Source organism: Sturnira hondurensis, unplaced genomic scaffold (assembly GCF_014824575.4).
Source record: "Sturnira hondurensis isolate 20B ecotype Veracruz unplaced genomic scaffold, ASM1482457v3 Scaffold0007077, whole genome shotgun sequence".
NCBI classification, from domain to species: domain Eukaryota; kingdom Metazoa; phylum Chordata; class Mammalia; order Chiroptera; family Phyllostomidae; genus Sturnira; species Sturnira hondurensis.
In genome coordinates this window covers 61,489-77,020 of record NW_028079708.1, presented here as the reverse complement: position 1 = coordinate 77,020, position 15,532 = coordinate 61,489, and the positions used below count along the sequence as shown (strand labels likewise).

At 36.1% G+C, this 15,532-nt stretch overlaps 1 pseudogene; it reads right to left on the bottom strand.

The window, feature by feature from the left end:
* Positions 1–7,972: 7,972 nt before the first annotated feature.
* On the bottom strand, positions 7,973–8,915 carry LOC118990482 (olfactory receptor 5AS1-like; annotated as a pseudogene).
* Between the last annotated feature and the right edge of the window lie 6,617 nt (positions 8,916–15,532).

Sequence of the window (15,532 nt, the reverse complement as noted above, 5' to 3'; positions counted from 1 at the left end):
ATATGTATATATTTTTCTATTTTCTCCCTAGTTTTCTTTTGTCTCCCTTCATTAGGCAACACATTCTCTCTAAATTTCATTTTCAACTCTCCAGTCTAAAATGAATTTTTCAATCTCCATGTAATTGCTTATGTTGCTTCTAATGCCTTTTTCTCACTATTGGGTACTTGTCAAAATTCTAATGTTTGGTTGAAATTATCCTCCTTTTCTCTGTAGAATACGTTGGCACAACATATTCACAGAGTAAATGTGCATATGTATATATGTATTTATTTATCTTTTGTTATTGTTGTTTAAGTACAATCTCGGATATGGCCCTTGGATGGCCAGAATTCCATTTCAGCACATATAACACATATCAGAGTCATTGACTTTGTTTATAATTGGTTTTCAATCTATAGGTTGACTTCCAAGATCTATAAATCTCAACAACCTGATAGATATATTTTTGCTTCTTTCCCATTTATTTTACCAACCTATCATATAGTCTGTTGTTTCATAAATTGCTTTATACTTGCTAAATGAAATTAGATGGTGATTATTGCAATCCAAATTTTGATATAATAATTTACTATTTGAGAGCCTATATATGTGTGTGTGTGTGTGTGTGTATATATATATAGAGAGAGAGCACAAGAGAGAGCGAGAGACATTCTTAAGATGTATAAAAACACATTGGATCATTTCATTTTTGTTTAATCAACTCAGTAGATAAGGGTATCCAACTTTTTGTTGTCTCTAGGCCTCACAGGAAGAAGAAGACTTGTCTTGGACCACACAATAAATACACAAACACTAATGAAAACTGATGAACATAGAAAAGGCTTTAAGTAGATTTATATTTTTGTGTTGGGCCACATTCACAGCCATTCTGGGCTGCATGTAGCATGTGGGGCACAGGTCAAACCCATTTGCTCACATACATTTTCCCATGGGTTTTGGATATCAGAGTCTGTGTTCCTGAGATATGATGTAAGATCCGCAAACTAATCTCAAGGCCCCACAACAAAATATAAGAGGACTTGCAATGTGCTAGTGAACCACAGACTTCCTAAGGAAGGTACAGCTTTCTTCTACAGCCATAGGCCTACCCAAGTAGATTATAAACATTTGGCAATGGTCAATGTTTTAATCTTTAAGTCTCAAAATCATTTTTTTTTCAGTAAAAAGTGAACTGATACAACAGTGTAGTAAGGTGAGTGAAAAAGATAATGATCTGGTAAAGGCCCTTACCTTAATCCCAGTTCATTAGAGTTTGATAGGATTTTAAGTGCTTATCTTCTTATAGTCACTTATTTCATGCATAAGAAACAGATGTTTTGAGGAAAAATGCTTAGAATAACACAAGTTTTAAATGCTTAAGGTATTTACAACAACAACAACAATAAAAAACCCAGAAGAACAAAAAAAATTATATGTTTAGCATGTGATAATCTTAAAACAATCCTCAGCATTATTGAAGGAGATCTTAAGAGAAATGGAGAAATCTACATCAAACTATCAAATGAAATGGAGAAATAAAGTTCATTACACATAGAAAAAATCATAGATTGAACATCTAGGATGTAGTTTGGGATGTGGAGAAAAAAAGAATTTGACACTGTCAGGACAAAAATCCTATTTCTCTCAGTAAACTGAAGCGAGAAGCTGGAAAACAGTACTGGTGCCTATAAGGAAACTTCCAATAAAATGAAGGAAAATAAATGAAAGTAGGCACAGGGGGACGTTTTTGAGGATGAAATTCACTTGAATGTTGATATGTACTGACAGTTTATGAAAGAAAGATGATTAACAATAGTAAGAGCAAAGATGGATAGCAATAATAACATCTTAATTGATGCAAATAGAATTCACTGGTGCACAGTTGAAGATATTAACTTCAGAGAGGAGGGGCACATTTTCTTCAGAAAGGAAAGGAGGGAGAGAGGGAATCACTGATGAATTCAAATGCTTACACAATGACAAGATGAGAAAGTAGAGGGTGTTTGTATCTGCTGTTCTATATTTTTCTGCACAGATTAGAAATTATTTTCTGGCAATGAGCAGAAAGTAGTAAAATGAGACCTAAAAATAAATGTTAGGGTTTGCAATAGCTATTAAATGAGGGAAATAGCTGTATATAATATGAAATGTTAAAGAACAATATATAAAAATATATAACATAAATAATATAGACATATATGTATCTTAATATTGTGAATTTTATGCAAGTGGAAAATAAACATGTATCACAGATTTTATACTTAATTGATTCATTAATTAAGCTGTTATTGGTATAAAAGGTAATTCAAAGAATTGTAGGTCAGGAATTCATATATCAATATACAAATAGATACAAATTGTCTTTTTTTCCACAGGGGGAGAGGGAAATCAGTTGTCTACACTGGACAAAATGTATGTGTTTATAGTCAAGTATCACCTGAATTGTTATCAGTTATCTACAGTTTATAGATCTGTAAATTAGAGCAAAAACAGGAAAGGCAGAGATGACTCTGAGAGGTAGATAGGAGAGATTTTTCAACACCTTTTTCAATTTTTCACTTCAGGGGGCACGGACACATTTCTGGATATCATTATCATATTGTCTGGATTGAATCTTATAGATTGGTAAGCATGGGATTTCTCTAGCTGTATCCCATAGCTTGGATTCCAGATAAAATAAGTATCTGGATTGACTCAGAATTGCTATGCTGCCAAGTTTATTTTTCATTATTATTTTTGCTACTTAGTTTTACTGTTTAATCTATTACACTTGTCTGAATTTTTCCTCCTTTGTCTCCTTCCACACACACCCGCCCCACTCCTTCAGGCAATACCCACACCATCATCCATGTCCACAGGTCATGTATATATGTTCTTCGGTTAATCCCTTCATCTTCTTTGATCTAGTACCCACCTTCCTCCTCCCCTCTTACAGCTGTCTGTCTTTCCATGTTTCTATGCCTCTGATTTTACTTTGCTCATTAGTTTATTTTGTTCATTAGACTCCACATATAAGGGAAGTCATAGTATTTGTCTTTCTCTGAGTGGCTGATTTACTTAGTGTTGAAAGTCTCCAGTTCCATCTATGCTGTTGTAAAAGGTAAGAATCCCTACTTTTTTAACTCCCCTGTAGTAATTCCATTTTGTAAATATGCCACAACTTTTTAATCCACTCATTAACTGATGGACACTTAGGTTGTTTCCAGTACCTGGCTATTGTAGATAATGCTGCTATGAATATAGGGGGACATACATCCTTTTGAATTGGTTTTTCAGTATTCTTAGGATACTTTCACAGAAGTAGAATTACTGGATCAAAAGGATGTTCAATTTACAAGTTTTTGAGGAAATTCCATAGTGTTTTCCACAGTGACTGCACCAGTCTGCATTCCCGCCAACAGTGCACTAGGGTTCCCTTTTCTCCACAACCTCTCCTGAGCCTGTTTGTTCATTTATTAATGATGTTCATTCTGACAGGTGTGAGGTGATGTCTTTAGAGCAGAGAAGTCACAATATGCTGAGGTTATGGAGGCTGGAAAAAATTAACATAATTTTTTGAGAAAGGTACAACTGTTCTTTTAATGTAGTTGATGAAACTAAAACTCATTAGTGGTTAATTGACCTGCCCAAGGTCTCACAACCACTAAGTGACTGAGTTAGGAATCAGTCACTTTTATAACTAACTTAGAATCTTCTTTTTTAAAAAATATTTTTTATTGATTATGCCATTACAGTTGTTCTAATTCCCACCTTTCATTCCCCTTCAGCCTGCACACCCCTCCCTCACCATTCCCCACCTCTTTCTTTAGTTTATGTCCACTCGTCTCAAGTTCTTTAGATTCTATACTTCCCCTACTATTCTTGCCCTCCCCCCTGTCTATTTTCTACCTACTGTCTATGCTATTTATTTTCTGTACCTTCTCCTCCTCCCACTCCCCTGTTGCTAACCCTCCATGTGATCTCCATTTCTGTGGTTATGTTCCTGTTCTAGTTGTTTCCTTAGTTTGTTTTTCTTTTTTTTAGGTGTGGTTGTTAATAATTGTGAGTTTTCTGTCATTTTACTATACATGTTTTTTATTTTCTTTTTCTTAGATAAGTCCCTTTAACAAAGTTCCTTTAACATCATATAATGGGCTTGGTGATGATGAACTCCTTGAATCTGACCTTATCTGAGAAGCACTTTATCTGTCCTTCCATTTTAAATGAAAGCTTTGCTGGATAGAGAAATCTTGGATATAAGTCTTTGGGTTTCATGACTTGGAATACTTCTTTCCAGCCCCTTCTTGCCTGTGAGGTCTCTTTTGAGAAATAAGCTGACAGTCTGATGGGAACTCCTTTGTAGGTGACTGTCCCCTTATCTCTTGCTGCTTCTAGGATTCTATCTTTCATTTTAATCTTGGCTAATGTAATTATGATGTGCCTTGGTGTGTTCCTTCTTGGGTCCAATTTCTTTGGGACTCTCTGAGCTTCCTGGATTTCCTGGAGGTCTATTTCCTTTGCCAGACTGGGGAAGTTATCCTTTATTATTTGTTCAAATAAGTTTTCCACTCGTGGCTGTTCCTCTTCCCCTTCTGGTACCCCTATAATTCGGATGTTGGAATGTTTAAAGGTGTCCTGGAGGTTCCTAAGCCTCTCCTCACTTTTTTGAATTCTTGTTTCTTCATATTTTTCTGTTTGGTTATTTTTTTCTTCCTTCTGGTCCACTCCCTTGATCTGAGTCCCAGTTTCCATTTCATCACTATTGGTTTCCTGTGCATTTCCCTTCATGTCAATTAGGTTAGCCTTCATTTGTTCCTCTAATTTGTGACTAAAATCAACCAGTTCTGTGAGCATCCTGATCACCAGTATTTTGAACTGTGCATCTTATAAGTTGGCTATTTCTTGGTTGCTTAGAATTATCAGCTCTGGGGCTTTGAGTTGAACCATGTTTTGGTCTGTTTGTACCTGTTACATGTGAGGAGTGGAGCCCTAGGTGTTCACCAGGGCAGAGCAACTCAGTCGCTGTGTTGTGACGCTGTATGTGGGGGTGGGGTCCATGAGGGGTAATGGTGGTCCCCTCTGCTGCTTCTCGATGCTGGGGCCTGCAAGGTCTGTCTCACTGCTAGCTCCTTTGCTGGTTTATCTGTATGCCCGAATGTGTGACCACGCTCAGCCTGCCATCTTGCACCCTCACTGGGTCTGCCTGTTGCTACCCCACACCAGGAATCTGCCCACAGCTGCCTGTGCACCTGAGTCGGGAGATCTTTCCCGCCTGACCCTGATCTGCTGCTGGCTCTGCCCCTCTTACCTGTCTGGCTGAATGGTTCCTTGTTGTCAGACTTCCGTATAGTTCAATTTTCTGTGTTTTGGCTGCATTTTTGTTACTGAAACTTTGTTGACTTTAAACTTGGTTGTGAGAGGAGGCACAGTATTTCCACCTATGCCTCCATCTTGGCAGAAGTTCTATAACTAACTCAGAATCTTCTAATTTACCAGTGGGTTTCCAACAACTCTAAGGAGTTCCTTTGTTCCTCAGAGGTGAAGCCAGATCTCAAGGTGAGAAATACAGAACTACTTTTCCTCTACCTACACAAAGTTTCTCCTTGAACAACAATGCTTTACCTGCTGTGGAAATAAGAGAATACAAATAGGAGTATAAGCTATCTATTCAGAATTTGCTAAGTAGTAATGGTTAGTTACTATTATTGGTGAAAGATGAAAGAGTCAAAAAAGTAAAGAGTGAAGCTTGGGTTTAGAGTTCAACAACTGGTTTGATGGTGGTGCCATTTAATGTGGAAAATAGTAGCTTTAATTTTATTAACCAATGGCACACCAATAAATGTAATGAAAAGAATAGAAGTAATACTCTATCACTTTAAAACATTAAAAGTCTGTGCGTCATACTATACTAACTGTAGATATGCCTAGAATTAATCGGCATGCCCAAGTAGATTTAGAATGACCCATCTATTGATTTTGACCATTTTCTTATTTATTTTTTAATAATGTTGAGGTTATTATTAATATCACTATCATTATTCTGTCACAGCCTCTGAAGTCCAAAGCTCTGCAGAGAATGGAGTTAGAGAATGGTATGGTGATGACTGAGTTTTTTTTCTCTAGGGATTTAGTGACTATTCCAAATGCCAGAATGTTCTTTTTGGTGCTTTATCCATCTACTCTGTTATTCTGATGGGAAACTTTAGGATGATTTTGTTTATTGAGACAAGTTCCCACTTGTACACCCCTATGTACTTTCTCCTCTGCATGTTTTACTTCATAAATGTGTGCTACTGTCTTTCATTGCCTCCAAATTACTTGTGGACTTGGTGTCCAATAAGAAGACCATTTTTTTTACAATGACTGTGCTGCACAGTTATATTTTTCCTTGCTCTCTGGTTGAAACAGAATCTTTCCTGTTTACTGCCACAACTTGTGATTGATACACAAAGCAATCTGTAGCCCACTGCTTTATATTGTTATTATGTCTAAGGGGCTTTCTTTCATGTATCTGTGGTATTATGTGAAGTAAAATAAGCCAGGTGGTGAAGGACAGATACCATATGATCTCATCTATAGGTGGTACCTAATCAACAAAACAAATAAGCAAGCAAAACAATACCAGAGACATTGAAATAAAGACCACGCTGATGGTAACTAGAAAGGAGCTGGGGATAAATGAGGAAAGAAGGGGAAGGTTTATCAAGGAACATGTATAAAGGACCCATGGACAAAGCCGAAGTTATGTAGGATTGAGGTTGGGAGGTGGGGGTGGGTGGGACAGGGGAAGGTGGTGGGGGGAAGTGGAGACAACTGTTTTTGAACAACAATAAAAAATACAGTTCCAGTTTATTTCACAGATACACAGTGAGTAAATATAAATAATTACAAATGGAATACTAATAGAAATATTATCTTGTTATTTATTTTTACTCTATTAAAACTCTAAGTTAATAAATGTTTAATTTAAAGTGTCTGAACTGGACATTTTAGCTTTTTAAGTTTATTTTAACTAGTATGCTGTTATGAACACAGAAAGGAAAATGAAGTCTTCTTTTCCAGTGGCTTTTGGAAGAGGCCCAGGTCCTTCATCCCCCAACTCCCATTTATGTGGCTGCTTTACAGCTGTCAATAGTGTGAGGTCTGTTATCCAGAGTGAGGGTGAGAGGGAAAATCCGCAGGCTGATGGGAAGATTGTAAGGTGTAAAATAAGTCTAGAGATATAGAGAATCCAAGAAGATTTTTACAACACATAATTCTTTCCCCTTATTCTTACCAGAGCCAACACCAAAAGACAAGCAGCGCAGATAGGTTTCACTCAAGTTAAAGATACCAGAGTAGAATTAAACAAAAGAATTCCCCTTTGCATCTTATTTCAGCCCACATTCATTAATGTATTCAACAAATATTTTGAATGCTGTCCTAGAGCTGAATATTGTTAATAGCAAAGGAGAAACAATGGGAAATAAGGTAAGCAAGGGTTGTGGCTTCATGAAATTCTCAGTATGGGGCAGGATATTCCTATTTATTTTTATTTATGTATTTACTACTTATATCCTTTTATGTGTTAGTCAAGAATATTTATAGGGTGATGCTACTATATAAGAAAGAGAAAAACAAACCTAATTCAATCCACTAACCTCCCTTCTTACTGAGCAAGTTTGTTTACTCCATATTTAAAAGAAATCTTAAGGAGGGTCTGTTAAATTCACATGAGGGGTGTGGTTGCTATTTGCATGATATCTCAGTGGGACACCCTCATGAACAGAGAAAGAAGGTATGAAAGGTTCGTCTTTGAAAAATAGCAAAATGGGCCTATTATTACTTTATCTTAGTCAGGAAAAAAAACCCCTAAGATCAATAGTGCTCCTTACACTCAATTTAAGCCCAAAGGTAGGAAAGGGGAAATGTCCATAAATTTCTACTGGTGAGACTATAAGAATTTATATCACAGAGCTTGAACTTTAGCGCTCAGAAATCTTTCAATAAACATTTTTGGTTGGGCATGCTTTCACCCAGAACATAATTTAGTGCCAGTTGCCTTTTTCAGGGCACCTTTCACATTCTTATTCCTTAAGCTGGAGATCAGTGGGTTAAACATGGGGATGACAACTGTGTAGAAAACAGAGGCTGTTTTGTCTATGTCCATGGAGTAACTTGAGTTGGGTCAGAAATACATGAACAGGAGTGCCCCATAAAATATAGCCACAGTGGCTAAATGAGAGGCACAGGTAGGGAAGGCTTTGCATCTGCCCTTGGCTGACTTCATTCGAAGAATGGTAGTCATGAATTAGCTGTAGGAGAGAAGGACAGTGATGATGTTCGACTCCACAACACAGCCGATGAAAGTGAACATCGCTATCTCATTGATGGTTATGTCTGAGGTGGAGAGGGCAAGAAAGGGTGGGGTGTCACAGAAAAAGTGATTAATAATATTGGAAGTGCAGAATGACAATTGAAGTGTACAGCAGGTATGGATTGCTGACTCCACCAAGCCTGCGATGTAGGCAATAGCCATGAACTGGGTACAGATTCTCTTGGACATGGCTGTTGTATAGAGAAATAGATTACAAATAGCTATGTAATGGTCATATGCCATTACAGACAGCATGAGACATTCAAAATCAGCAAAGGCACCAAAATAATACAACTGGATGGCACATAAACTATATGGAATCCTTTTTAGCTCAGATAAGAAATCAGCCAGCATCTTTGGAAAGATAGTAGAGGAGTAACAGATCTCACAGAAAGACTGATTGCTCAGGAAATAATACATGGGTGTTTGGAGCCGGGGGTCCATTTTGATCAGCAGGATATCCCTAGGTTCACCATCACAGTGATGCCATAAACCAGCAGGAAGAGCACAATGCTTCAACAACTGAATGCACATCCCACCTTTCAGAGAATCCTAAAAGTATGAAGTCTGTAAACACGATGCAGTTCTCAATGGCCATGAATCATGTCTGGAGATTTCTGATTGTGGAGGAAGAAAATGGGTATGGGCTTGACATCATGATAGTATTTTAACATTAACAGCGGATTCTCTCAATTTTTCAGTAACTAGAAAAAGAGATAAGTGTATCTAAATCTGCTTTAGGTAAAAAGACTCTCCTTGAAATATATCCAACTTAGTATAAATTGATGAAATGATGGTGGTCTTTGGAAGGCAAATGAAACTCTATGTCCCACTGCTATATTGTACCAAATCAATTGTGTTGTATATGATATCATGTGTGACCACCTTGGTTCTGTAGGAATATAAAGAAAGTGGAGTTGAGGGCACATGAAAGACAAGAAGACAATATATAAATAATGATCTATTGATTGATGTGCAGGATCCCAAACCCTTGACTTAAACTCTTCTACATGCACCATCAAAAATGTTTTCCATGTAAAAATGAATATATTTTATAAAATACACAAAAGTGCAGGATATAATTTTAAAATATTTTAAAATTAAATTATTTAAATTATTTTCAATAATTTTAAAACAGTTTCTACTACCTCCCCAATCTATTATTCCACTTTATTATATTTCTTCCTATTTATGTATATTTATTTTAATTAAATAAACACAAAATATCTGTATCTACATGACTTCCTGATATCACTGGTGCCCCTAATTATAATACTGATGAACAATTGTTTTCTTATAAACTTTTTCTTCCAGAAAACGGTTGTCTGATTTGGAGACATGGGCCATGGTCATGTAAGGACATGACAATGCTATCAAGGGAAACCAGGTTTAGTTAAGGCTCCCTGTTTCATGTAACGTGAAATGAAAAGACTGGGATTGCTAAAGGTACCTGTTCTGCAAGCAAGGCAGTATTTTGACAGAATAAAGGATTGCCATTTAACTAAATATTCTATGGATGCTGTATGCTCCACTAGTTTCACAACCACATCTTGAATATATATTATATAAAATAAACTTCTAAAGATTTAACAATTAATAATAAAGTCATGCAGTTGCCTACAATCCGAGAGTAAATAACTCTCTTTTCCATAAGATATTTTGAAGTTATATATATCTTTTGAAGCCATGCACTTCTTTTTTAACATTTTTAAAAAACAACAAGTGAATTTTCAGTATGTAAGCATCTTTGCCCTAAACCCTGCCTGAACAGCAACAGCAAAAAGAACAGAATCATTTCAGAGGCTATCTTTGAACTTCAATACTAGTATATGTCCATTATGATAGTTTTATATGTTTTCACTTAAAAACATAATTTGATTTTATCACTGACAATACTACTGCATGTAAGTCCGTTAGTGAAAAAAAATTTAAATTATTTATTTATTTATCTTTAGAAGGGAAGGGAAGGAGAGAGGGAGAGAAATATCAATGTATGGTTGCTTCTCGTGCATCCCCTGCTGGGAACTGGCCTGCAATCCAGGCAGGTGTCCTGACTGGGAATCAAACCGAAATCCTCTGGTTTGCAGGCCTGTACTCAATCCACTGAGCTACACCAGCCAGGGCAGTTAGTGAAAAATGTTATGGTGCTCTTTTAGTGTTTACTGAAACCTGAAACACACTTTACAAAATGATCATATCACTCATTTCACTGGTTAGTGGCAGCGTTTGCAACCCATTTGTAGGATTAACCTTTGCCAAAGGACAAATCCCTTTTCAGGTCAAAGAGATGCGATAAAAAGAAGTGAAAGCAAAATATTAGGTGTAAATTTACCTTTATTTTAAGCTGTCTTTCCATTTAAATGAATACAGACAGAAGAAATAAATGTTCCTGGGATACATAGGGTTCTGTATTGTTTCTAGGTCTGTGAATTGTTTTCATATTCGTTTGCTCATACATGAAAATTTGAATGCAGACAGTGGTCTAATTTTTAATTTTTCTGGAGTCAAAAGCTATGGTATGGATTAACATTTATTGATATTATTTAATGTGCTATCTCTATTCTTATTTGAAAAGGACAAGAGCAAACCTTAAATTTACATGTATAATAATATTTCTTGTACAGTTATAAAATAATAATTATCAACTTTGATCAAAATATAAAGAAATGTTTAATTTCCTCATTCTTATAACAAATGAGGTAAGACAAATTCACACAGGTCTAAAAAGAAATAGCATTGTTTTACCATTGGATTGAAAAGTTCGTTTAACTGAGAAAGCAGCTGTACAATGCTTTATTAATAACATTCTCAATTCTCGATTGTTCATTTTTCCAAAAGTAAGTTTTTTTTCCTTCTACATTCTTTCAATTAAGCCATTTAGAAACCTACCTGAAATGTGCAAGTCTTTCTGTCCTTATCTCTGCTACATCAACAGTAGGCAGACTGCATTTTATTTCTACCTACTGACTGTTGGGACTTAAATGTCTAAAGACTTTGCCTCCACTTTTCTGCATTATGATAAAATGATTAGTTAGATTCTGGTTCTGTGTTTCCTCGGTGAATGCTTCAACAACTTTAGCAAAGGCTGAACTTTGATTCTTCACTGTTTTTATAAAATTGATCAGTGTCAGAAACTTACCAGAATTTATTTTAATGCTATGTTTCATGGCTACCATGAATCTACACTGTCCTCCAGTAAAACCAGATGTGTGATGAAATCCAAATGGACCCTCTACTTAACAATTTTTATCCCTTTTCCCTCATTTTACCTTGTTTCTTCCAATTTTGTAACATCTCTTCCACTTCTCATTTAGAAATATGGTAATCTCACATATTGCTTTTTTATTGGTCATTGTCTGTATTCCTTTCTTGCAAATATGTGTCATCCACCCTCCTTGCAATGATTTTTTGACTGGGTAGGGGTGGGAAACTTTCTCCCTTTCCTCTTCTGTTTTCTCTGGCCCAATAATTAAACTGATAAAGGAGAAAAACAAATTTAAATTTGTGTGTACAGGAGCCCTATACCAAATACAAGACTCAAAGAAATGACCAAAGGAGTCAGTTTATACACAATTTAAGCAAGGAAACAATAAATGTGTAAGGAATTGGCAAGACAAAGGAATTTGGGGTTGGGATAGTGAAAAAGTACAAGTTTTGTTTATACATCTTTCTCAACTCTAAATTCCCTGTATCTGGCGATAAGACAGTGAATATAAATCATTGCAAATTGAATACTAATATGAACGCTACTCTATTCTTTTTTCTTTGTTTTCAAATGTGCAAAAGTTTATTTATTTATCATTGAATTTATTGTGATGGTTTTGGTTCATAAAACCAGAGAGGTTTCAAGTATACATCTCATAAAAGATCATCACATCATCACATCAAAAGATCATTGCATCATGTTCTCATTGTCCAAAGTAAATTCTCTTTCAGTTACCTTTTATCCCCATTTTGCCCATATTTACCTATCTCTTCCCCCTTCTCCTCTGGCTATCACTATGCTGTTGTCTGTGTCTGTGTTTTATATATATATATATATATATATATATATATAAAATAACATATAACACACACACATACATACTTTATTTGCTTAGTGCCTTCACCTTTTTTCATCCAGTCTCAAGCCCTCTCCCCTCTGACAGCTGTCAGTCTGCTCTATATATCTATGCTTCTATTTATATTTTGTTTGTTAAATTATTTTGTGCATTAGATTCTGCATATAAATGAGAAAGTATGGTATTTGTCTTTCTCTGGCTGGTTTATTTCATTTACTTAATAATCCCTAGGTCCACCCACACTGTCACAATTTTAAGATTTCCTTCTTTTTAACTGTTGCATATTATCCAGTTTTATAAATGTATCACGGTGGTTTTATCCACTAATCTAGTGATCAGCAGTTGGGTTGTTTCCTGGTCTTGGCTATTGGAAATATTGCTGCAATGAACAAAGAGGTACATATATTCTTTTAAATTAGATTTCCTAAGATTTATTTCTAGAAGTGGGAATGTTGTGTCAAAAAGCAATTCATTTTTATTTTTTTTGAGAAAACTTCATACTATTTTGTACAGTGGCAGTACCAACCTGCATTCTCACCAACAATGAAATGCTCTAGGGTCCCCTTTTCTCTACATCTTTGACTGCGCTTGTTGTTTGTTGATTTATTGATGATAACCAGTCTGACAGGCAAAAGGCAATATCTCATTGTAGTTTTAAGAGGTATATATCTAATAATTAGTGACATTGAGCATCTTTTCATATGTCTATTGGCCAATTCTGTGTCCTCTTTAGAGAAATGTCTATTCAGGTGTTTTGCCCATTTTTTAATTGAGTTGTTTGTCTTCTTGGTGTTGAGTTTTATAAGTTCTTTATATATTTTGGAAATTAACCCAATATCAGATATGTCATTGGAAAATATGTTCTATTCAGTGGGCTGTCTCTTCATTTTGTTGATGGTTTATTTAGCTGGGGAAAAGATTTTAAATTTGATGTAGTCCTATTTGTTTATATTCCCTTGTTTCCCTTGCCCTAGGAGATATATTGGCAAAAATATTATTATGAGAAATTTCTGAGATTTTTCTGTCCTTGTTATCTTAAGAATTTGTATGGTTTCATTAGTTACATATAAGTTTTTATTTCATTTTGAGTTTATTCTTGTGCCTGGTGTAAGTTGGTGGTCTAGTTTTTTTTTTGCATGTATCCAATTTTTTCAACACCATTTATTGAAGAGACTGTCTCTTTTTTAAAAATATTTTATTTATTTATCTTTAGAGGGGAAGGAAAGGAGAGAAGGAGAGAAATATCAATATATGGTTGCCTGTCATGAGTACCCTGCTGGGAACTGTCCTGCAACCCAGGCATGTGCCCTGACTGGGAATTGAACCACGATCATGTGGTTCACAGGCCCACACTCAATCCACTGAGCTATGCCAGCCAGGGCTGAAGAGACTGTCTTTATCCCATAGTGTGTTATTGCCTTCTTTGTTAAATAGTGACTGACTGTAAAAGTGTGGGGTTATTCCTGTTCCTGCTATTCTGTTCCACTGATCTATATGCCTATTCTTGTGCCAGTACCATGTCGTTTTGATATCAGGTAGTGTAATATCTCTTACTTTGTTTTTCTTTCTCAGGATTGCTGAGGTTATTTGGGGTCTTTTTTGGTTACACATAATTTTTGAAATACTTGTTTTATATCTGTGAGATATGCCACTGGTATTTTAATAGAAATTGTGTTGAATCTGTAGATTATTTTGGGTAGTATGGACATTTTAATGATGTTAATTCTTCCATTTATTTAAACCTTTCCCAATTTCCTTCTTCAATATCTTATAATGTTCTGAGTACAAATCTTTTACTTTTTTGGTTAAATATATTCCTAGGTTCCTTAAATTTTTTTGTTGCAATAGTAATGAGACTATTTTCTTAATTTTTCTTTCTAGTACTTTATTTTTAGTGTGGGGAAATATCACATATTTATGAATATTAATTTTGTATTCTGCTACTTTGTCAAGTTCATTGGTTAGATCTAGTAGTTTTTTATGGAGTCCTTGGGGTTTTCTATATGTAATGTCATGTCATCTGCAAATAATGACAATTTTACTTCCTCCTTTCTATTGGATTCTTTTAATTTCTTCATCTTGTCTGATTGCTGTAACTAGTTTTCAGTATCGTATTTGTTGGGAACCACCCTGCCTGGTTTCAGAAGCTGTAACACCCCATGGGTAAGGCTGAGTAAAGAGACCTTGGGACCATAAGCCACTAAGGAGACAAAACTTATCTTCCTGGTGGGGGTGATGCCTTTGCCCCTTTTTACTTCACCCCGCTTGGCCCTGAGTGGATAATTGGTTAGCCAATGACAGTAAGATTCTTCAAGGGAGGGATGACCTAAGACAGGCATGGTCTTGTAGAGGCCCCAGAGAAGAACTTGGGAGGCTATAGAAAAATGGGGTGGTGGGCCTTTGCCCCTTGGCTTTGACATACTCTGATTCCTCATTGTGTCTGCAAGAAGTCTCCTAATCTCTTGGCTGCCTTACTTCCCCTACCTGACTTAAGCCTGAAACAATGCCAGAGGGTGATGCAGGACTGGGCAGGAATGGGCAGTTCCCTGGGGCCATTAGGCCTAAGAAAGAATGCATAAAATCCTGTGAAACCTGCTTTGCTAAGAATGTCCTAATTTTTTTCTTTTTTTAAAAAAAATATTTAATTATTTTTCAAGTACAGTTTTCTGTCCATTACTCCCATTCCATCCCATCCCCCTGTGCTCCCCTTCCTCCCCTTTCCACCCTTCTTAGTTGTTGTCCTTGTATCCTTTATATTTATTCCTCTAAATCCCTCCCCTATTTCCCCTGAATGTCCTAAATTTTCTGATAAGTGTCCAAGCATAAAATGAGTTTGTTTCCCAAAGTTTTATGGCCCTTTAGCTAACTGGCCATGACTCAGAATAAGCCCTCATAGTTCTTTGAATATTATCTATTATTTGATCATTGTTGTCCGACAATGATGAATGAAGACCTTCCTTGAGGTAGTGCTCCCAGAAAAGCAATAAAAGCCTGTCCAGGCAAGGGTAGGGGTGCTCTCTCACTCAGAGAGTGGCCATGCCATCCCTTTTTCTCCACAGGACTTCTGCAGTCCCTGTGAACTTGTCACATCCACAACACTGCAGACACCAGTGGTCCGAGCCTGTATCAGTATTAAGAGTGATGAAAGCAAACA